General features: G+C 35.7%; 1 long non-coding RNA gene across 1 annotated transcript; it reads left to right on the top strand.

Annotated features, from left to right (window-relative positions):
- The first annotated feature begins 2,754 nt into the window (after window positions 1–2,754).
- On the top strand, window positions 2,755–23,477 carry LOC116422298. Its single transcript, XR_004232882.1, has 5 exons — window positions 2,755–2,976; window positions 3,909–3,991; window positions 14,994–15,057; window positions 15,556–15,752; window positions 23,103–23,477. It is a non-coding gene; the product is annotated as an uncharacterized LOC116422298 (long non-coding RNA).
- The last annotated feature ends 313 nt before the right edge of the window (window positions 23,478–23,790 follow it).

Below are 23,790 nucleotides of genomic sequence, written 5' to 3'. Positions count from 1 at the left end.
TGCTTTTACTTTGTCTGAGTTCAAGATCACAGGTCATGCTAACAGGTACTGCTCCAACTCCTTATTGTCACCCTATGTGTATCTTTCTGCTTCAAATGTATTCAAATGTAACAAATTTATAAGAATAAAAGTCATTCTCCAATTGATAAATGGTCAAAAGATATGAAAAAATCTCTAAGTCACTGGTGATTAGAGAAATGCAAATTAAGTTAAAACAACTCCAAGAAACCACCTTATACCTGTGAGACTGATTGAAATGACAGGAAAAGATGATAAATATTGGAGGGGATGTGGGAAAACTGGGACACTAATGCATTGCACTAATGCACTAATTCAATGGTAGTGTGAAATGATCCAATCATTTTGGAAAGCAATCTGGAACTATGCTTTAATGGCTAAAAACCTGTGCAGTGCCTCTCCTGGGTCTTTATACCAAGGAAATCATGAAGGAGAGAAAAAGACCCACATGTGCAAAAATGTTTGTAGCAGCTCTTTCTCTGGTAACAAAGAATTAGAAAATGAGGAAATACCTATCAATTGGGGAATGGATGAATAAACTGTACTATATGAAGGTAATAGAATATTATTTTTCTATAAAAAACAATACACAAGCTGATTGTAGAAAGGTGTGGAAAGATTTACATGAACTGATGCTGAGAGAAATAAGCAGAACCACTAATACATTGTACACAATAACAGCAAGACATTTTTCTATGAAAGACTTGGTTCTTAGTGATTCAAGCAATCCCATTAGATTTTTGACAGAAAATGCCATCTGCACCCAGAAAAAGAATTATGGAGATTGAATATAAATTAATGTATGCTATGTTCACTTTTTTTCCTTCTCCCATGATTTTTCCCTTTTGTTCTGATTTTTCTCTCCCAACATGATTCATAAAGCGATGTCTATTAAAAATAAATCATGTATTTCTTTAAAAACAAACAAAAAGCATATTGTGAGATTTTGGTTTTTAATCCATTCTGCTATACTTCTATTTTACAGGTGAATTCACCCCATTCACATTTATAACTATGATAACTTTGTAATTCCCTCTACGGTATTTTTTATTTTTTTTTATTCCCCTTTTTTCTTACTCCCCCCACTCTTTCCCTTTTTACAAGTATTTTACTTCTGATTACTACCTTCCCACCTTCCCCAATATACTCTCCATTTTATCACTCCTTCTCCCCCTTCTTTTGTCCTCATCCTTTTTTACTTCCTTATAGGGTAAGATAGAGTTCTATGTCCAATTAAATGTATATGCTACTCCCTCTATGAGTCAATGATAAGAGTAAGGTTTAAGCTTTGTGTTTCTCTCTCCCTTTGTTCCCTCCATCATTTTCCCCTCCATTTTAAGAGCTCTTTTATGCTTCTTTTATGTGGGATAATTTAGCCAATTTAATCTCTCCTCTCTTTCTTCCTTGCAATCTTCTTTATCACCCCTCTATTTGGGGGGAGGGGGTTATTATACCATCAAAGGTACTTTATATCTCTACCTCTATCTACATACAGTTTTTCCAATTGCTCTTATAATAAAGTCATTAAAAATTACACTTATCTTGTCACATAGAAATAAAAACAGTTCCTTATGAAATTTCTTGCTTTTCTTTTTTTTCTTGTTTCTTTTTTTTTCCTCTGAATTTTGTATTTGGAGGTCAAATTTTTATTCAGCTCTGGTCTTTTAATTAGAAATGTGTAAAATTATCTATTTAGTTAAATATACATTTTGTTTTCTGTCTGAAAGATCATATTCAGTTTTTCTGGGTAGGTAATTCTTAGTTGTAATTCAAACTCCTTTTGTCTTCTGGTATATCATATTCTTAGCCCTCTACTTCCTTAAGATGGAAGCTGTCAAAATCCTGTGTAATCCCAAAATATTTTAATTATTTCTTTCTGGCTGTTAGCAATACTTTCTCCTTGTTCACAGATCTATTTGCTTTCATAATTTCTTGAAAGATGTTGTACAGACTAATTTTTTTTAATCATGGCTTTCAGAGAGCCCAACAATTCTTATATTATTTTTCCTACATCTATTTTCTAGGTCAGTTGTTTTTCCAATGAGAAATTTCACATTTTTTTATTTGTTTATATATTTTTTTTGTTTTTATCATATCTTGTTTCATAGTCATTGGCTTTCATTTGTTTAATTCTAATTTTTAAGGAATTTCAGTGACTTTTTGTACTTTTTCCATTTGGCCAATTCTATTTTGGGGGGAGCTATTTCCCTTGGTAAATTTTTATATATCTTTTCCCATTCTATATTCCCAATCTATTTTCATGATTCGTTTGTATTATTTTTGTTTCTTTCTCCATTTTTTCTACTTCTCTAATTTGCTTTTAAAAATCCTTTTTAAGTTCTTTTAGTAATTCTTTCTAGGACTACGGCTATATTACATTTTTCTTTCAAGTTACACATATAGTCATTTTGACACTCTTATCCTCTTCTAAATTTAAGAATTCTTCTAAGCCTTGATCCTCCTTATCCACAAAGCAGTTGCCATTTTTGTGTCTTGGTGTTTTTATTTGAGAGTTGGGCTCTGCTTCTACACCATCCCAAGCTGTATGTTCTATAGCTCTGGTTATTGTTGGTTTTCACTGTGTTTTAGGGCTTAGCTGCTTGCTTTCTTGGGAGTACAGATTTCTCTTCTTCCTTGGACAGAGCAGAGGGCAGGGAGGAGGAAAGAGGGTGCGACCTCCCTGTTGGCTTCCACTGGCTGTGCTGTTTATCTGGTTGCCTGCTCCAGATATGGGGCCTTGTGTCTGGGTTACAATGATAACAGTCTTTCCGGAGGGTGGCCCTAGAATAGAGACTATGTTGGTGGTCTGCCCCAGTGATGGGGCTCTGCTGTTGAGTTGCTATGGAAACAAGGTCTCTTTGCTGGCAGGCCCATGGTCTGGGCCTTGGTGTTGGTCATTCCTGGGGCGGAGCTTCACAACTGGTCAGCATGGGATCAAGGCCAAGTCTTGTGCTAGAGGTGTGTTTACTGAGGTGGGGCTTTGCTGTGTTGTACAGATTGCTCACTTGCTGAGGAAGCTGCTAGTTTGGAGGGGGGTGAAGTTTCCTAATGAACTATCCCAACTTGGAGCCTTAGTGCAGGCCCCCTACGGTGAGTCTGGCGGTGGTGGCTGCTGCTGCTGTTGCTGCTGCTGCTGCTTCTGCTGTTGCTGCTGCTGCTTACTGCTGCTACTACTCTTAAACCTTATTTCCCTGCCAACCCCAGTAAGACAGAGTTTTTCTGCTTGGCTAGTAAAACATTTCCCTGCTCCTAGATTAATTCTGAGTTGGTTTTCTAGGGAAATTTGGGAGGGCTTCAGAGAGTTCCTTTCTCATTCTGCCATCTTGGCACCAGAAGACTTAGGTTTTCAAAAAGGCAGAGGAACTAGAGACCAAATTGCCAACATTCACTGGATTATTAAAAAAAGAGAGAGAGATCTAGAGGATTATTTGGAGATAATCAATTGAGGGAAGGCATCAGAATGAAGAAAGACTGGGAAAGACTTCTTACAAGGTGGTAGAACTTGAGCTGAGAATTGAAGGAATGGGGAAAGGAAGTGGAAATGGACAAAAGTTTAGGCATGGGGAATGTAAAAACACTTTGGAAATGGATTTGCTATGGAGATTAAAACCAATTTGCTTCTCTGCTCAACTTCAAAAAATTATTTTTATCTCGTTTTGGGCTTTCTTATTCTAATTTGTACTATACGTTTTTGTTAGACCTTTCTTCTTCATTATGCCACTTGACATTCATGGAATTAATTTTAATACAGTGCTTGTCAGACATAAAAATACTTTTTAAAGTTTAGTTTAAAAATCTATTTAAAGATTTGTTGTTGATGATGTATTTTGTTCCTACATAACTTTTTTTTAGTTAACAAAAATTTTCTCTTCCTTTCACCTCCCCTCCAGTGGTAAAGAAAAAAAAATAGTCAAGCAAGAACAAGTTCTGTGCATTCGCCAGAATGCATCTTGAATCCAACACTTGTCACAAGGTGAGTAGCTTGTTACATCATCATAATAATAGCTGGTCATTGTCTGGATCAGAGTTTCTAAGTTTTAAAAAATTGTTGGTGTTGATAGTGTTGTTATATTCTCTAGGAAACTGCCTTTCCTACCCTCCCACCTAGCAAACCAGCCAATACTTGAAACAAAGATTTTAAAAAGGGGAAAAAGCTGTTATGTAAAATGAACACACCAGCTGTGTGTGAAAGTATATGTGATATTCCATATCTGGCGTGAAGGAAAGTATATTTTCTCATCTCTTCAAGTGAGTCTTTTTTAATCAATAAGCAATCAACAAGTATTGCCAAGCAGGACTATTATCTGCCAGGCACTATGGTAGGTGTTAGGGATACAATATCAAAATTAAGTAGAGGTTTTTGCCTCAGGGAGCTTACTTTCTGTCAAGGAGACATGTAAACAAAAGTAGAAATGTAAATAGAATATAAGAACACATTAAAAGCTGAGGGGAAAAACTTGAAGCATGAAGATGAAGGAGCAGATCATTGCAATGGTCTAGATATGAGATGATGAGGGTCTGCCTCAAGTTCTGGGAATCAAATCATCATTATTTAGGGAACTAGCAAATCAGTTCTAGTCACCTTCCTGTAACTTTAAAAATGGGATAATCTTTGTAAAAGCAGTTCATGGCTTAATAGTAATTGGTACTTGACCAATGCTTGTTAACTGACAGAGGCTTTCTAAACTTCTCTACTTTCCTTATATTCATTATTCCCTATGGTATAGCAATATTCCACTGCATTCATATGACTGAATTACTTTTTATTAACTTTTATATTTAACTTCAAAAATGTGAAGAAAAAAAGAAAATGGGATTAAGGTGTTTCTGTAAATAGTAAAGGGAGTCATGAAAGGAAAATAAAATTCATAAAAGGCTATGGAATATACAATAAGGGGAGTGGAGATAGTATTTAATTTCCAGTGCTATTGTCAGGTGAGAAAACAGACTCCTACATGAGTAACTTTCGCTGGTACAAGTTCCCCATTTAGGCTCCAAGACTATTAGTTCCCTGAAACACTTTTTTTTTTACATTTTATTTCTTTTTTTTTATTAAAGCTTTTCATTTTCAAAGATGCTCCAAGTCATTATTAATCAGAGAAATGCAAATTAAGACAACTCTAAGATACCACTACACACCTGTCAGATTGGCTAAGATGACAGGAAAAAATAATGATGATTGTTGGAGGGGATGCGGGAAAACTGGGACATTGATGCATTGTTGGTGGAGTTGTGAACGAATCCAACCATTTTGGAGAATAGTTTGGAACTATGCTCAAAAAGTTATCAAACTGTGCATACCCTTTGATCCAGCAGTGTTACTACTGGGATTATATCCCAAAGAGATTATAAAGAAGGGAAAGGGACCTGTATGTGCACGAATGTTTGTGCCAGCCCTTTTTGTAGTGGCTAAAAACTGGAAACTGAATGGATGTCCATCAGTTGGAGAATGGCTGAATAAATTGTGGTATATGAATATTATGGAATATTACTGTTCTGTAAGAAATGACCAACAGGATGATTTCAGAAAGGCCTGGAGAGACTTACACGAACTGATGCTGAGTGAAATGAGCGTCCAGGAGATCATTATATACTTCAACAACAATACTATATGATGACCAGTTCTGATGGACCAGGCCATCCTCAGCAACGAGATCAACCAAATCATTTCCAATGGAGCAGTAATGAACTGAACCAGCTATGCCCAGAAAAAGAACTCTGGGAGATGACTATAAACCATTACATTGAATTCCCAATCCCTATATTTATGCCCACCTGCATTTTTGATTTCCTTCACAAGCTAATTGTACAATATTTCAGAGTCTGATTCTTTTTGTACAGCAAAATAACGTTTTGGTCATGTATACTTATTGTGTATCTAATTTATATTTTAATATATTTAACATCTACTGGTCATCCTGCCATCTAGGGGAGGGGGTGGGGGAGTAAGAGCTAAAAAATTGGAACAAGAGGTTTGGAAATTGTTAATGCTGTAAAGTTACCCATGCATATATCCTGTAAATAAAAGGCTATTAAATAAAAAAAAATAAAAAAAAATAAAGCTTTTCATTTTCAAATCATTTGCAAGGATTTTCAATGCTGACCCTTGCAAAACCTTTTGTTCTAATTCCTCCCTTTTCTTCCACCCCCTTCCCCTAGATGGCAAGTAATCCAATATATGTTAAACATGATAAAATATTTGTTAAATCCAATAAATTTATACATATTTATGCAGTTATTTTGCTGCAAAAGAAAACTCTAATCAAAAAGGAAAAAAATGAGAAAGAAAATAAAATACAAGCAAACAACAACAAAAAGAGTGAAAATGCTATGTTGTGAACAACAGTCAATTCACTCAGTCCTGTCTCTGGGTGTAGATGGCTCTCTTCATCACAAGATCATTGGTAATGGCCTGAATCAAGTCATTTTTGAAAAGCCATGTCCATTCTGATGGATATTCTGATGGATTAATTCTGATAATTAATCATCATCTTATTGCTGTGTACAATGCTCTGGTTCTGCTCATTTCATCAGCTTAGTTCATCTAAGTTCACTTAGTTCATGGAAGTCTTTACAGGCCTCTCTGAAATCATCCTGCTGATCATTTCTTAAAGAATAATAATATTCCATGATATTCATATACCATAATGTATTCAGTCATTCTCTGATGGACATCTATTCAGTTTCCATTTTCTTGCCACTACAAAAAAGGACTGCCAGAAACATTTTTGCACATGTAGGTCCTTTTCTCTCCTTTAATATCTCTTTGGAATATTAGCCCAGTAGAAATACTGCTGGATCAAAGGGGATGCATAGTTTGATTATTTTTTGAGCATAGTTTCAAATTGCTCTCCAGAATGTTTGGATCAGTTCACAATTTCACCAACAATTGTATTAGTGTCCCAAGTTTTCCCATATCCCCTCCAACATTCACCATTATCATTTCCTGTCATCTTAACCAATCTGAAAGGTGTTTAGTGTTTACTTCAAAGTTGTCTTTTCTGATCAATAGTGATTTAGAGCATCTTTTCATGTGGTTTTCTAAAACCATAGAAATGGTTTTAATTTGTTCATCTGAAAGTTTTCTGTTCATATCCTTTGACCATTTATCAATTGGAGAATGGCATGAATTCTTATAAATTTGAGTCAATTCTATATATATTTTAGAAATTACGAATTTACCAGAACCTCTTGAATGTAAAAATGTTAACCAGTCTATTGCTTCCCTTCTAATCTTGTTTGCATTAGTTTTGTTTGTACTTAATATAATCAAAATATTTTGCTTTCAATAATGAGCTCCAGTTCTTCTCAGGCCACAAATTCCTTCCTTCTCCACGGATCTAAGAGAGAGTTTATCCTTTGTTCTTCTAATTTGCTTATAATATCACTTTTTTGTCTAAATCATGGACCCATTTTGACTATCATCATATATTGTATTAGGTGTGGTCAATGCCTAGTTTCTGCCATACTAATTTCCAGTTTTCCCAGCAGTTTTTGTCAAATAGTGAGTTCTTATCCTTAAAGCTAGGATCTCTAGGTTTGTTAAACACTAGATTACCATAGTTATTGACTATTTTGTTCTGTGAACGTAACCTATTTCACTGATCCAACTACTCTCTTTCTTAGCCAGTACCAAATGGATGACTGCTGCTTTATAGTTTTTGGTCTGACACAGCCAGGCCACCTTCATTTGCATTTTTTCATTACTTCCCTTGAAATTCTTGACCTTTTGTTCTTCCAGATGAACTTTGTTTTTATTTTTCCTAGATCTGTAAAATAATTTCTTGAGAGTTTGATTGTTATGGAACTAAATAAATAGATTAATTTAGGTAGGATTGTCATTTTTATCACATTTTCTTAGCCTACTCATGAGCACTTAATATTTTTCCAATTGATTATATCTGACTTTGTGTAGAAAGTGTTTTGTAGTTGTGAATATAGTTCCTGATTTTGCCTTGGAACATAGACTTCTAAATATTTTATGTAGTGACAGTTATTTTGAATGGAATTTCTCCTTGTATCACTTGCTGTTGAACTTTGTTGATAATATGTAAAAGTGCTGATGATTTACATGGATTTTTGTATTCTGCAACTTTCCTAAAGATTTTTGCTAAAGTTGTTTCTAGTAGTTTTTAAGTTGATTCTCTAGGGTTCTCTAAATATACCATCATATAATTTGGAAAGACTGATAATTTGGTTTCCTTATTACCTACTATAATTCCTTTAATCTCTTTTTCTTCTCTTATTGCCAACGTTAACATTTCTAATACAATATTTAATAGTAATGGTGATAGTGGGCAATCTTGTTTCACTCTTGATTTTACTGGGAATGGTTCTAGTTTGTCTATATTACATGCTAATAGTTTTCCTAATTTGAATCAGCCCTGCAATCCTGGTATAGTCATGGTGTATTATCCTAGAGATGACTTTATATATTCTCTTTGCTAATATTCTTTTTAAGATTTTTGCATCAAGAAACTAGGCATTGACCCACACTTAACATCGTACACCAATAAGGTCAAAATGGGTTCATGATCTAGGCATAAAGAATGAGATTATAAATAAATTGGAAGAGCACAGGATAGTTTACCTCTCAGACCTGTGGAAGAGGAAGGAATTTATGACCAAAGAAGAACTAGAAATCACTATTGACTACAAAATAGAAAATTTTGATTATATCAAATTGAAAAGTTTTTGTTCAAACAAAACTAATGCAGGCAAGATTAGAAGGGAAATAACAAACTGGGAAAACATTTTTATAGTCAAAGGTTCTGATAAAGGCCTCATTTCCAAAATATATAGAGAATTGACTCTAATTTATAAGAAATCAGGTCATTCTCCAATTGATAAATGGTCAAAGAATATGAACAGACAATTTTCAGATGATGAAATTGAAACTATTACCACTCAGTGTTCCATATCACTATTGATCAGAGAAATGCAAATTAAGACAACTCTGAGATACCACTACACACCTGTCAGATTGGCTAGAATGAAAGGGAAAGATAACGCGGAATGTTGGAGGGGATGTGGAAAAACATTGTTGGTGGAATTGTGAACACATCCAGTCATTCTGGAGAGCAATTTGGAACTATGTTCAAAAAGTTATCAAACTGTGCATACCCTTTGATCCAGCAGTACTTATATATAATATAATATAATGTAATATTACATATTATATATAATATATAAGCTATATTATACTATAGCTTGTACTACAAGCTATAGTATAATATAGCTTATATATTATAAGCTATATACTGGGCTTATACCCCAAGGAGATACTAAAGAAGGGAAAGGGACCTGTATGTGCCAAAATGTTTGTGGCAGCCCTGTTTGTAGTAGCTAGAAGCTGGAAAATGAATGGATGCCCATCAATTGGAGAATGATTGAGTAAATTGTGGTATATGAATGTTATGGAATATTATTGTTCTGTAAGAAATAACCATCAGGATGAATACAGAAAGGCTTGGAGAGACTTCCATGAACTGATGCTAAGTGAAATGATCAGAACCAGGAGATCATTATATACCTCAACAACAATACTGTATGAGGATGTATTCTGATGGAAGTGGATTTCTTTGACAAAGAGAAGATCTAACTCAATTTCAATTGATCAAGGATGGACAGAAGCAGCTACATCCAAAGAAAGAACACTAGGAAATGAATGTAAACTGCTTGCATTTTTTTTCTTCTTCCCGGGTTATTTGTACCTTCTAATCCAATTTTCCCTGAGCAACAAGAGAACTGTTTGGTTCTGCACACATATATTGTATTTAAGATCTACTGTAACCTATTTAACATGTATAAGACTGTTTGCCATCTGGGGGTGGGGGTGGAAGGTGGGAGGGGAAAGATCGGAATAGAAGTGACTGCAAGGGATAATGTTGTATAAAATTACCCTGGCATGGGTTCTGTCAATAAAATTATCAAAGCAAAAGTAAAAAATTAAAAAAAAAGATTTTTGCATCAATATTCATTAGGAAAATTAGTCTATCATTTTCTTTCTCTGTTTTCTCCCTACCTGGCTCCATATCTGCACCATATCTGTGTCAAAAAGGGAATTGGGTAGGATTCCTTCTTTCCCAATTTTTTCAAATAGTTTGCATAGTATTGGAATTAATTGTTTGTTAAATGTTTGGTAGAATTCACATGTAAATCCTCAAGACTTTACTTAGGGAGATGATTAATAGCTTGTTCTATTTCTTTTTCTAAAATGGGACTATTTAAGTAATTTATTTCCTCTTCTGTTAATTTTGGCAATCTATATTCTTGTAGGTATTCCTCCACTTCACTTGGATTATCAAATTTATTGACATATAGTTGAGAAAAATAACTCCTAATGATTGCTCTAATTTCTTCTTCATTGGTGGAATGTTCTCCCTTTTCATTGTTGTGACTGTTAGGATTCTTACAAGGTACCAAGACAGTGGAATTGATAGAGACAATAATTATCTAATTTATATGGTTCAGTATGACTGATCTGATCCTACAAGGAGATGTTATGGACCAGAACTTGAAACAAGGTGCTAAGTCAGTGGAATTGATAGAGACAATGATTATGTACTTAGTTCTTATTAGAGTTCTACAAGATTCACACCTTTAAGAGAGCATATATAAGCTAGGAGCCTCAACCAAGATTCACTCTGGGAAATTCAGAAGCCAGGATTTCTGGTGTTCTCTTCTTTTCTAGAATATCATGGTTCTCTGTGGAGCAAGTTTCTTGGAAAGGTTTTCTAGTGGCAGTCTTAGTTTCAATTCAGATCAATAATGACCCCAAATGCAGCCAGGGATTAAAGTACAGTTTTTTATTGTCTCTTCCAAAATGGCCCAGTTGGATTTCTTTGGTTCCAAGAGCTCTCGTTGCTAGTCTTTTGCCTCTGCCAGCTTCTGCTTCTAGCTCAACTCCAACTCCTGGCAATCTTCCAAACTAACTCTCTTCTCACTTTGTCAATCTTCCAAACTCACTGACTTCTGGCTTTCAATCTTTTTCAACTGACCTCTTCTGACTGAGCTCAGCTCTTTTTATGCTCTTTTAGAGGTGTAAACTCAAAGGTTGACTCCCTTCCAAGAGTGGGATTATGGGAAGTGTGAATTCATAAAGTTACAAAGTTAACTTTGTGTATCTCCCATACTTGTGAACTCCAATTGTGAGCTCTAATGTGTAAACTCTTTTAAATGTGTGAGCTCTAATGTGTGACCTCTAATGTGTAAACTCTTAAAGGTGTAAACACAAGCATTGTTTCTATCAACTCTAATGTCTTAACACTTTGTAAGGATTCTAACAAGGATTCAATTGAGGAGATTCACAAGCCAGAGAAGGCAGCTTAGGCTCTCAGAACCAAACTACAGAAGGCCTCCACAAAACCTAGCTGAACCCCAAGTGAAGGAGATAAGATTTTGAAGGAGACAATAAAGGATTTGGATTTTAACTCCTGGATGTACTTGTGATTGCTCTAAACTGAAACTAAGGCTGCCTCCAGAAGCCCCTCAAGAAACCTGCTCCCAGAGAACTTTACATTTTAGAGGAGAATATTACATTTTTGCACCTGAAGGTGGGACAGACACAATCCTGATTTCAGTGAAAAATTCTCTGATACTGATTTCAGTGGAAGAGTCTCTTCAAGCCAGAAATTAGGGTGAGTACAACAAGGAAACTTTGTTAAAGGGCTAAACTAGTGCTTAAGCTGAAATGGGACAGATGTTTAGAAAACAGCCTTCTTTTCCGAGAAAAATGTGTAGAGAGCCTTGTCAGACTTATGAAAACCCAAGGTTTGATTATAATTTGGGAGCAGATCACTGAACTTTTAGAAACTGTACAGTATACATCTCCTTGGTTATCTAAGGAAAAAAGAATTGGATCTAGAGAAGTGGAAATTAGTAGGAGATCAACTATGTCAATTCTACAATGATAGTGGACCTGACTCAATTTCCAAAGACACACTTAATACATACAATTTAATACAACTGGCTTTAGGAAATTATACAAATTGTAGAATAAAGAAAAAGACAAAAAAGCAGGAAGGGGAGAATCCAACTAAACTAGGTGAAAAGGATGAAGAATCAGATAAGAATGGAGTTGAGTACAATTTTAAGTGTGATATTTCACAGTAGAAGAAATTAGGTCATTCCCCATGCCCTGACCTACTTCCCTCAGTTAACCCTTCATGGGTGGAGGGAAAAGAAGGGGGGAGGAGGCAGTGATGCAATCAGCACCACCAGAATATGACAAGATTACAAAAAGCACTGGTCAAGGCAAAAAATAAAGGAAAGGATGTATCTGATTTTATAAATGCATACCCTGTGATTGAAGAGCTTGACTCTTCAGGTAAACAAAGGAGAAGATACACTCCTTTTGATTTGGAAAAAAATTAAGGGATTTGAAAAAAGGTTGTACTCTTTATGGGGTTACATCATCTTATGTTAAGATGTTACTAGATAATTTGGCTTATGAAATCTTAACCCCTTGTGATTGGAAATCCATAGTGAGGACATATTTAGAACCTGGACAAAACTTGTTTGGTTTTCAGAGTATCATGAATTATGTAGGATTCAAGCCCAATGCAATAGGCAAACAGGAGTTAATGTACAAGTCACCTTTGACCAACTATCAGGTGAAGGTCAGTATACAGAGAATTCAGCACAGATTAATTATCCCATAACAGTGTATGAGCAAATTGCTACTGCTACAATAAAAGCCTGGGGTTCCCTCCCAGGAAAAGATGAAGGTAAAGCCTTCACAAAATAGAGCAAGGTCCCAATGAACCCTTTGCAGATTTTGTAGGACATTTGCAAACAGCTGTCACAAGAACCATTGGAGAAAATGCAGCTATAAGAATAATGATCAGACAACTGGCTAAGGAATATGCCAATGAGATTTGCAAAAGAATTATATAGGGACTACACAAAGATGCTCTTTTAGAGGAGATCATAAGATGCTGTGCCACAGTGGGCACAAATGCTTATTACACCCAGACTATGATAAACATGGAAAGATAGGGTGCCTTTTGGCAAGGGACTTCTAGAGAAACTCGTCGATGTTTTCAGTGTGCAAAAATAGGACATCTGAGAGCTCAGTGTAGATATAGAGATAGAGAGGACAGGGTGAGAGAATAAAACCCAAAACCCCATCTCCAAAATGCCACAAGGGCTTCTATTGGGCCTCAGAATTTAAATTGACCAGGGAAATGAGAGTCGGGGCATATTGTACAAAAGACAGGTGGGGCATGATGGCAGCTGAGTTTACACCCAGAGAGTTTTTAGAAGGTCAGGACTCTGATGTGATTAATCAGCTGAAAAGCAATCACATGGGAGAAAGGGATTACATGATCAATCAGCAGAAAAGCAATCAGATAGCAGAAAGGGATTACAATTGGGGAAAATACAGGCTTTTTAACCCAAAAGAAGGGCAGTGTCCAGTGTGAGCAGCTCCAATGTAATTGCCAGGTTATGAGATTTAGAAAGTGGTAAATAGAAAAGACTAGATAGGTTAACTGCTTGGGAGAAAGGGTTTGCTTGTATTTCTACAGATGGAGAAGGAATCAGATGGGTGCCAATGAGCCGTATTTGCCTTGTCCATCAGAGAGAGACAGAAAAAGAGAAAAATCTGGAAACAAGACCTAAGAACAAAATCTGCAGGAATCTTTGGATTCCCTAACACAAGATGAGACTATTGCAGGACTTGAAAACCAATAGGAATCATTGGATTCCTTGAGATGAAAAATTTTTGATGAGACTATTGCAGGACTTCAAAACTTGCAGGAAATTATTGGATTCCCAACACATGAAGTAATGGACAATAGATTCCTCTTGGACTATTTCTAGGACTTATGGACTTATATAATTCCTCATGTTGATTCATGATATTGGTTACATCACTACTAGCCTGTGTTATATTGTTAAGTGCTTATGTAATTTGTGTAATTATGTGTAATGCCTCCCATATTGATGGATTTATGTATACCTGTTTTAAATGAGCCCTTTCAGAAACCTGCTAATTTAATTTGATTTCCCATTTCCTCTGGTGTTTTCATCTCCCTTCCTGAGATGTCAGCGAGGGCGCGATCACCTCTTTTTATGGTGTTTTCACTTCTTTTTTAAGCAGTCAGGGAAGGCATGATGACTTTCTTTTTTGGGGTTTTCACCTTGAGAAGTCAGGAAGGTCATGAACATGTATGTTCTAAATCAAAAGAAAGCAGGAGATGTTAGGATTCTTACAAGGTACTAAGACAGTGGAATTGATAGAGACAATAATTATCTAATTTAGCATGGTTCAATATGACTGATCTGATCCTACAAGGAGATGTTATGGGCCAGAACTTGAAAGAAGGTGCTAAGTCACTGGAATTGATAAAAGACAATGATTATGTACTTTGTACTTACTAGAGTTCTAAAAGATTCATACCTTTAAGACAGCATATATAAACTAGGAACCTCAACCAGGATTCACTCCAGGAGATTCAGAAGCCAGGATTCAATTGAAGAGACTCACAAGCCAGAGAAGGCAGCTTAAGCTCTTGGAACCAAGACTACAGAAGGCCTCCAGAAAAATTAGCCGAGCCCCAAGTGAAGGAGATAAGATTTTGAAGGAGACAATAAAGGATTTGGATTTTAACTCCTGGCTGCACTTGTGAATGCTCTGAACTGAAACTAAGGCTGTCTCCAGAAGCCCCCCAAGAAACCTGCTCCCAGAGAACTTTACATTTTAGAGCAGAATATTACAACCAACAATTTGATTTTCTTTTTTCCTTTTTCTAATCAAATTAATTAAAGGTTTATCCATTTCATTGTTTTTTTTTTTCATAAAACCTACCCAGTTTTATTTACTAATTCAATAGTTTTCTTCCTTTCAATTACCCTTTTATTTTCATTTTCAAATTTGATATTTAATTGGAGGTTTTTATTTTTTTTTCTTTTTCTAGCTTTTTTAGTTGCATGCCCAACTCATTGATCTTCTCTTTCTCTATTTTATGCAGGTAAAGACCTAGAGATATAAAAATTCCCCCAAATAAGCACTTTGGCTGCATTCCACAAATTTTGGTATGTTGTTTTATTATTGTCATTTTCTTGGATGAAATTATTGTGTCTGTGATTTCTTGTCCTAAAACTTATTGTGGGGAAAAAAAACTTAACCAGAGTCCAGGACCCTAGAAAGGCCCTACAAATTGATGCTCTGGGTTATCACAGTTTTTATCTATTCTATCCCTTCCACTTCTACAGTGTAGCTTCCATAACTACTCTGGTCTTAACTTCTTTTATTCCCATTTAATATTCAACTAAAATTAATGCATCACCACCATAATAAGATATCCTTCTAATAAATTGTAGGGGAGAATAGTTTTCCACAAAATTTCTTCAGATTCTGGAGCAGAATTGCTGACTTTATTAGTTTATACAAATTTTCTCAAATTTCTCCATATTCATCCCACTTTTCACTTCTTAATGGTTCAATGATATTCCTTTACTTTCATATGGCACAATTTGTTCATTCTAGGCATTGTCTTAACTATTCTGTTGGTATTCTTCATTTTTTTGCAGGGGGATATAAATAGAAAGATGATATATAGAGAAAAAGGGATTGTGTTGCAAGGATCAATCTTGATAATGGAATTTGAGAACCTGTTGTTTATCATTGCTGGCCTTAACACCTGTTCTGAGGGAAAAAAAAGAAGAAAGGATCAAATCCTATCATCGGTGGTTTATGTTTCTTTCACTGATATGTTCTAATAGATTTTGTAAGTATCAACTATTAATGACTTATAAGAGTGAAGAAGGAGCTTCATGACTCAATGAAGACATGTGACTCAATCTTTTCATTTTACAGAAAGGAAACTGCAACGTAGAGAAGTTGTCACTGTATTAGTGATATCATAAAAGAAGGAAATAAAGGACAGTGAAGAATAAATTAAGAGCTGTAGAGGGAAATGGGAGACAATTAAGGAGATTGGGGAGGAGACAATTAAAGTGGAAATAAGAGATGCCTTTCCTTACCTGTATGTTTGACTTAATGTGAGATAATATAAAGCATGTCTCAGGTCTTCTGCAGAGAGGGTAAGGAAATATGAGAGAGAAAGAGGAATGTGGCCTGAAATGTTGGATAGGGCCCTATATCCAGGGAGAAAGCTAACCATAGTTGCTTGTATGTTGGCTGAGTCAGACCTAGCCTTATGTAGAGATTATAAGGCCATATAATCCAAGTACATTGGGATATAGACATTGTTCTATCTATTGTTTCATATCTACAAATCCATCTATAGCATATCCTTGACGTTAGAGACCATTTTTTATTTACTTTTATTTCAATCCCAGTCCTTGCAGAGTTCCTTAGACTTAGTAAATATTAATAAATAAAAGATACTAGTTCAAAAATGACCTCAGACACTTACAAGCTGTATGAACCCGGTCAAATCACTTTAACTTAGTGGAAATAGGCATGCTATGTTTCACAGAGTAATGAATCATTTTTGTTGAGTGAATGAATTAATGGGAGCTATTAGATCCAGAGAAAGATTTTTCATAGTGTGAAACCTATCTGAAAACCTTAGATTCTCTAATATACACAGCCCTCTCATATGCAAAAAAAGTGTCAATCAGACCCAAACATAGTATTCTTAGAAGTCTTTTCTAGACTCTCAAATTGATAAGGAAATGATTCATAAGAGATCAAAATTAGTTTCTCTTTCTGTTCTTCGATTTTGGGTAGATTTTTATAAAATCAAACATTATGCAAATGACCTTAATAACTTCCTTCATAACAGAAAATTGTATAAATAGCTCAGCTCCATTTTGGCCCCATTAAAATTAAATGTGAATGACTTAGGCATCTATAAAGATCAATTTAGGACAAACTATTCAAATAAGCAGTCAGGAAGGAAAATTTTAGTATACAAAGCACTGGAAAGGTGAGAAAAAAAAGATCTAGAATTGAACTTCTACTATTTGCATTTCTTTATCATTTAAATTTCTACAAAGGTCATCTTTGACCTTTGATATTGCTAGCATTTATGCAGAGAAGAGAGAGGGGAAGGAAATGTGAGAGAAAAAGAGTAAAGTTATTTCTTAACTACCACAGATCCTTTCAATATTATTTATCCATGAACAAATACAGCAAACTAAAAAGCCAAAATTGGTTGTTCAGAAATGTTTTATTTAAAAACATTCCTAAAAGATATACATACAAGCTCAAAGTTTATCTTACATTTATCAATGATTTCCTGTCTCTAATTTTATAAAAAGAGCTTAGGAATGAGGGCAGAGATCAGAAATCAGTTGCATAATTTCTGATCTCTCCCTTTCTAAAGATTAAAACCTAAAATCGGGATAAAAATGTTTTATGTTCTTTGTCTTTTATGTGCTGTATTTAACTACTTTTTCCACACTTCTGCTCATTTTTTAATAAGTAAATCTGTTCCAAATTTCATCTATTTTGAAAAAGGAAGATTTAGATAGTATATTGCCCTTGTATGGTTCATGGTATTTTTTGAGGTTTAGCTATCTTCTAGATTGTGACTTCTTTGATTGTATTACTACCAGGGACATTATTCTGGTTTAATCAGATACTCTTTTTTTTTCATCCTATTGTAATGCTGGAGAAACTGAGGCAAGATAGAGATTAGAGAGTTTTTAATATTTTATTTGGATTTCTGAGAGGGAGAATTGTGCTGGGGGCATGCTGCCCCCAGGGCTGATGTTCAAAGCATCCAGCAGCCAATGTGAGTTCTCAATGACATATATACACACACGTGGCTTAGCTACAAGGATAAACCAAGGCAGGGGCAGAGTTAGAGCATTGAGAGTAGGAACAGACTTGCTATTCAGTTCTGACAATGGTGGGGCATCAGACTTTCTGGTAAATTGGGATAAAGAAGAACAATGACAGGATAGGAGGTAGGACCATAATGCTTGATGACGGGAGTTAGGAGCCAGGAAGTCTGAACTTCCCCTTAGTCTTGAGTCTCACATTGACAATTTATAATCTTAGAGCAAGTAGCCCTGAGTTATATCAGCCTTAATGAACCAGAGGGGGAGGGGGTTTGTAACTAAGGAGATTGAGGCAGAACAATTAGGGAAACTGAGGCAGAACCAATTTAGGAAAACTGAGGACAATAAAAGGGAACTGTGGCACAACATTCCACACTTTCTCTCTTTCTTCCTTTAAATACATGGAAGGTTTTAGCACCATAATTTTGACCAACCCTATGTAAAGCAAATAAACCAAAATAAAACTAGAAAAATGCAAGGACTCATAGACAAGAACAAGTCTCTCCCTGATAATCCCAGAGTTAACAGTAGTACAAAGGCTCCCTGTTGCTAGCATGTCAGGTCCTCTGCAGTTTTGGAGAATCTCAGTCAGAGAATCCAATTTGAAATGGACAGTTCTCTGTGAGTTAGGTGGTCTGTAGTCATTTGTGCATTTAACTCAGCTTCTGCTTATATAGAGCAGCAGGGCTCAAGGGCTTAAGGTCCACTTAGAGGGGCAATCCACTCCAGGGGAGAAGGGTAAGGCTTGGAGTAGCTCCACCTGTCCGCACCAGAGGAACAGACAGAGCTGCAGAAAGGATCCAGATTTCTGAGCAGATTATGCACACTTAGACCAAGTCAGGCAACCCCGAACTTTTAAAGGCCTGATACTAAACTGCAAGGTCCTTTGAGAATGCTGAAATACTAATTAAGGAACTGGGGTTTCAGGACTGGAAAAACAGATCAGAGAGACTGCCAATCCCAACACAGGTGTCTGATTTCTGGTTGGTTCCAAAAACAGGATAAGAGGTTTCAAAGTTAAAGCATAATGAACAAATCATCGACTAGTAAATTTAAGGACTTCCAATTCAATCTGAACTAATGAGATAGGGGATTGGGCAGAAGTGCCTAAGGCAAAGTGAATAGGAACAAGGGGTTTCCATTCCTTCAGGTATTTTGATAAAAATCCACCAGTTTCCCCAATTTCCTATTTCTTCCTCCCTTTTTCTTCACATGGAAAGGAATTATCAAATAACCATCCCACATATTAAACCCAAGAGTGAATAAAAATTCCTATACATAACAGACTAGTACAGTAGGGTTTCCACAATTTTAACAATTCCCATCCCAAATATTAAACACACAATAATATATGACCCAGTCAGGGTTTAACAATCATTCATCAACCATTCCCAAATTCCTCCATATCAGTCCATTGGAGCAGGGGCAAAGCTCCTCATTCAAAAACTGCTTCATGCTGATAATGGGCAGAGACTCTCAGTCCAAGAAGGGGGATGGGTGTGGTGTGGCGTGCTGACAATCAAAGCTGATCTAGGTCCCAGAAGTAAATCAATTTATCTGTAATTTGACCAAAATCCTGAACAAAAAATAAAGCTAACAAATAAAGGTCAGAACAGTCTGAGATAGAAAGACATGGTTCACAAGATTGCTACAAGATGTGGGGAGGCCAAAATAGATTGGCTACCAGCTTCCTATGGGAAGAGATGCAAAATGCTGTCTGCTATAGTACCCCTCCAAAAAACAGCACTTAGGTTTCACAGACCACAGTGATAATCATTCTCTCATTATTTAGAAACTTTTTAAAAACTCTTGAATATCATAGATACAGTATTCAGCAACAGATAGATGACCAGCTTACATACTTATTTGCCCAAGTAGTTAGGATATAATGATTATATATAACCAGACTGGAAATAGCAAGGTATGACATAATTAAATTGCATTAATAGTTTCTATTGACCATTGCTCTGATTATAGAAATTAGTCACAGGAGGAAAAAATGCAGGGACATAACTATAACATAAGCAGTTAAAACTCAACCTTCAGCACATACAGGATAATTCATTTTTACTGCAGTTAATTGTCTCACTAACTGTTAGAGGGTGGAGCTTTAAAACTCCATTAATGTTATTAAAGCATTAAGTATAAGACCAAGAAATTTTACTTCCAATAACAAATCCCAATATCCAAAGTTTCAGATAAATCCTAAACAGATATTTACCATAACCTTATATTGATAACAGTAAGAATTTGTCCCAGTAAGTTCACTTCTTTCATATTTAAGTAGACAGTTTTACCAGTGTCCTTTTAAAATACCCAATACATAGACAAATATCCCAAATTGCATATTGGCCATAACAGAAACATTTTCAAAAGGACAAAGAAAAAAACTATTATTTTCAAAGGCTCTTTAAATGACCCCAGGATGACCCAATACAATCAATTAAAACTTATATAGAATATCCTAATACCACATAAGATAATCTGAAAGTTTCTTTAAAATATCAAACTTTTAGAAATATCCCTACCAAATTATGGATCACATTTATGACCATATTCCTTAACTAAGGAAACCATTATGTATCTAAAGAAACAAATATTCAGTCAATTAACCTAAAAGCGGGCCTCTTTCTTAGAATCACTTGTTAAAGTCAAGCCTCTGCAGAAAGAGACTGTAACACACTGGGGTAAGGGGAGGGGAAGTGGCCACCTTCTATATCAGGCTTAATTTGGGGAATGGGATTTCACATGGCCTCCTTTCCACCCTTCCTCTATTCCACAATTCCACATGGTATTTCTCCTAACTCCCGACCCCTACTTTACATTTCTCCATCCTTCCTCTTTCCCTTAGCTACAGACTTTAAACAATTCCCAACCCTAAAACCTTTCTAACTAGACCTCCATTGCTAAAGTAGCAGAAAGCAGTGGCGGGGGTGGGATGGGGGGGAGGAAAGGTAAGTCGAATCTTTACCTTTGAAGACAAAGAATCCTCTCCAGTTTGTCCCTCACTCACCTCTACTTTTTCCTCCCAAATACCTTCCCAATACTTTCTCTTCCTAAAATCATGCAAACCTTCAATTGCTCCTCTAAATCAATCCTTCATAAATCAGTGCATTCTCCTTTCTTTCAAAACTTTTAAGATTCACAATACAGTAAATAGCTAAGTAACTCCATAAAATCCACATGTTTGGCAAAGCATAACTTATAATGTTAACAAATTACTCAATATGTTTCAGAAGATAACATACTCTGAATCAAACTAAATACAGCTTTTTTAAAAAGTTTTTTTTCTTCTGCCTGAGTGTTCTGACAGCAATTTGCATTTTCTCTTACCTGTCCAGACCAAGCTTTTGTGGCCCAGGCCAGGCTAAGCTTGAATATTATTGATTTTCCCCTCTTCTTTAACAAGAACAGGTTGCTTTTTTTGAGGAAAAAACTTTCCTGCCATTCCTAAAATAGACAATTTTTTTCTTTTTCCTTTTTAGAAATATTCAAACAAATTCCAAGATCTTATACTCAAAATAAGCAAATCTAACAGGCAAAGGCAATAGTAAAATCATTTCCCACAATTTCAAAGCCATCCTAAGATAGGAATCAAATGTTTTTTCCTGCCCGAGTGTCAATCAGATAAGGTTTTATTGACCTTTGCTCTAGCAGGCTTTGAAAACTGCTTCTGACCGTTTTTTTTTTTTTTTGGTTGTTGTTATTTTACTTACAAATTAGTGCAACAAGTTAAAAAGTTTAAAATCACAAACAAATTTTTATACTACCCACAGTTGCAACATCGAAATAACGAATTCTCAGATTTCTTAATCATTGTTCTTAAAACTTAATGGAACTCTTAAATGAACAAAACAGACAGACAAATCACACAGAACACAAATCATACAGCCATAGACTGCACAGTTACAACATTAAAACATTTAACACAAAGACTAGGGGCTATCTGGAAACCTTATAATATCCCTGAGGAAAGATGTTGAAGCTCCAGAGTCCTCCCACCCAGAAACCAAATGAAGCTTTTTTAGGCTTTCAAAACCCAGTTTGGTGCATTTCTCTGCCTTCACCGAGAATGCCCAGAGACAACCAGACCAGATAATTCCACATAGCATCCTATTGGCATTTCCCAGAGATAACCAGATAACCAGACCAGATAATACCACATAGTGTCTTATTGGCATTTCCCAGAGTTGTATGCCTTGTCAGCCCAACTTTTTCTGGGGACCTAGATTTGCTAGCAATCAGACCAGACAGAAAACTTACCCTATAGGGGTTTCAAACCAGATTTTCCCTTGGCCAAATGGAGGCATCCACAAAAGGTCTTTTCTCAGCTGAGAAACAGTTCTCTTCCTGGGAACTCTGAAGAAATCCAGAGGGCCAGCCTTTCCCTAACAAAAGAGCCCAGATCTTCTGCTGACCCAAGGCCCAAGGCAGAGACCCAAAGGTCTCTAATCTCTAATCCTGCTCTTGTATCTCACTTTGAAGCCTCCAAATGTAATGCTGGAGAAACTGAGGAAAGATAGAGATTAGAGAGTTTTTAATATTTTATTTGGATTTCTGAGAGGGAGAATTGTGCTGGGGGCATTCTTGATGACAGAAGGAGTTAGGAGCCAGCAAATCTGAACTCCCCCTTATCTTGAGTCTCACATCTTTTATAACCTTAGAGTAAGTAGCCCTTAATTTTATCAGTCTTGATTAACCAGAAGGGGGGGTGTTTGCAACTCAGGGGATTGAGGCAGAACAATTAGGGAAACGAATCAGGACAATTAGGAAAACTGAGTCAGTATAATAAGAGGGGACAGTGGCACAACACCGTCAGCAATATATATGGCCTTATTTTAGGTATTAAAACTAGGAAACTTCACATCTAGTAATATTCAAAGTTGAGTTGAATAGCAAAGAAGTTACTGTCCTGATAAAGAAGATGATTGACACCAATAAAACGATGTTTCTATAAGGATGCTACTTACTTTTATATATTCTATAGAACCATCCCTTTACTAAAGTCCTACTTTGATATAAAAGGGAAAAGATGAATTTTAATTCTTCAAAACAGTGAGACATTTGACAGGTCTTACCAACACAGAAAGGTGTATATAAACACAAATGAGATAAGACAATAACTAGCATCAAGGAGGATTGGGAGTGATTTCCTATAGGAAACGGCTGAGTACAGAGATGGGGGATAAAATGTTAAAATTGGGAGCATGAGGTAAACTTGCTTGATAAGAATATGAAGTACTTAAAATGGAAGGGTGTTGCAAGATAGGCTAGATCCAGATTGTGAAGAACTTTTAACTGACAATTTTAATTTTTTCCTGTAGGCAATAGAGATCCATGGGAGATTCTGGAGCAGAGGAGTGATACTCATCAAATCTTTGCTTTTGACAGCTGTTTGGAGGTTGGATTGAGATGAAAATAGCCTGGAAGCCATATGGTGACCATGCTCACACTGATGATATAATGCCTCTTTTGAAATATTAACATGTTGAATTATTGAACTATGATCATATATTTGATATTAGAAAGTAGTTCATTGTAAAGCGGTCCATGGATAAATAGTTGCCTTTTACCAAACCTCATGAAATGAATGAATTCATTTAATTAGTAAAACATAGGCTGTTGAGAGAAAAAGAAGATAAGGCTATTGTATTCTCTCTGGATTATAACTCCACATGGGATCATATAACTGAATATGGGGGTAACGAAATTATGATTTATTATCAAAAATGTTTGATTTGTATACTATATATTTTAGTAAAATTTGTAAATTTTTCTTGGGCAAAAAGGGGTTGTGAGTAGAAAAAGTTTTAAGAGGCCCAATTCTAACAGGAGACAAACAGAACAAAGGCAGCATTGTGTATTGCAGAATTTGCCAAGCCAGATTAAAATATTATTGAGAAATATTTTAGCAAAATAAAAATGATAGAACACAGATGATGTTAATATATGGTTTTCTAGTAAGTTAGTATGTAACTCAGAGATTACCTGATATATGATTTGGCGGCCTCA

Source organism: Sarcophilus harrisii, chromosome 3 (genome assembly GCF_902635505.1).
Source record: "Sarcophilus harrisii chromosome 3, mSarHar1.11, whole genome shotgun sequence".
Taxonomy (NCBI): domain Eukaryota; kingdom Metazoa; phylum Chordata; class Mammalia; order Dasyuromorphia; family Dasyuridae; genus Sarcophilus; species Sarcophilus harrisii.
Note: the sequence above shows the minus strand (reverse complement) of the source record. Positions and strands in the feature narration are given on the sequence as shown.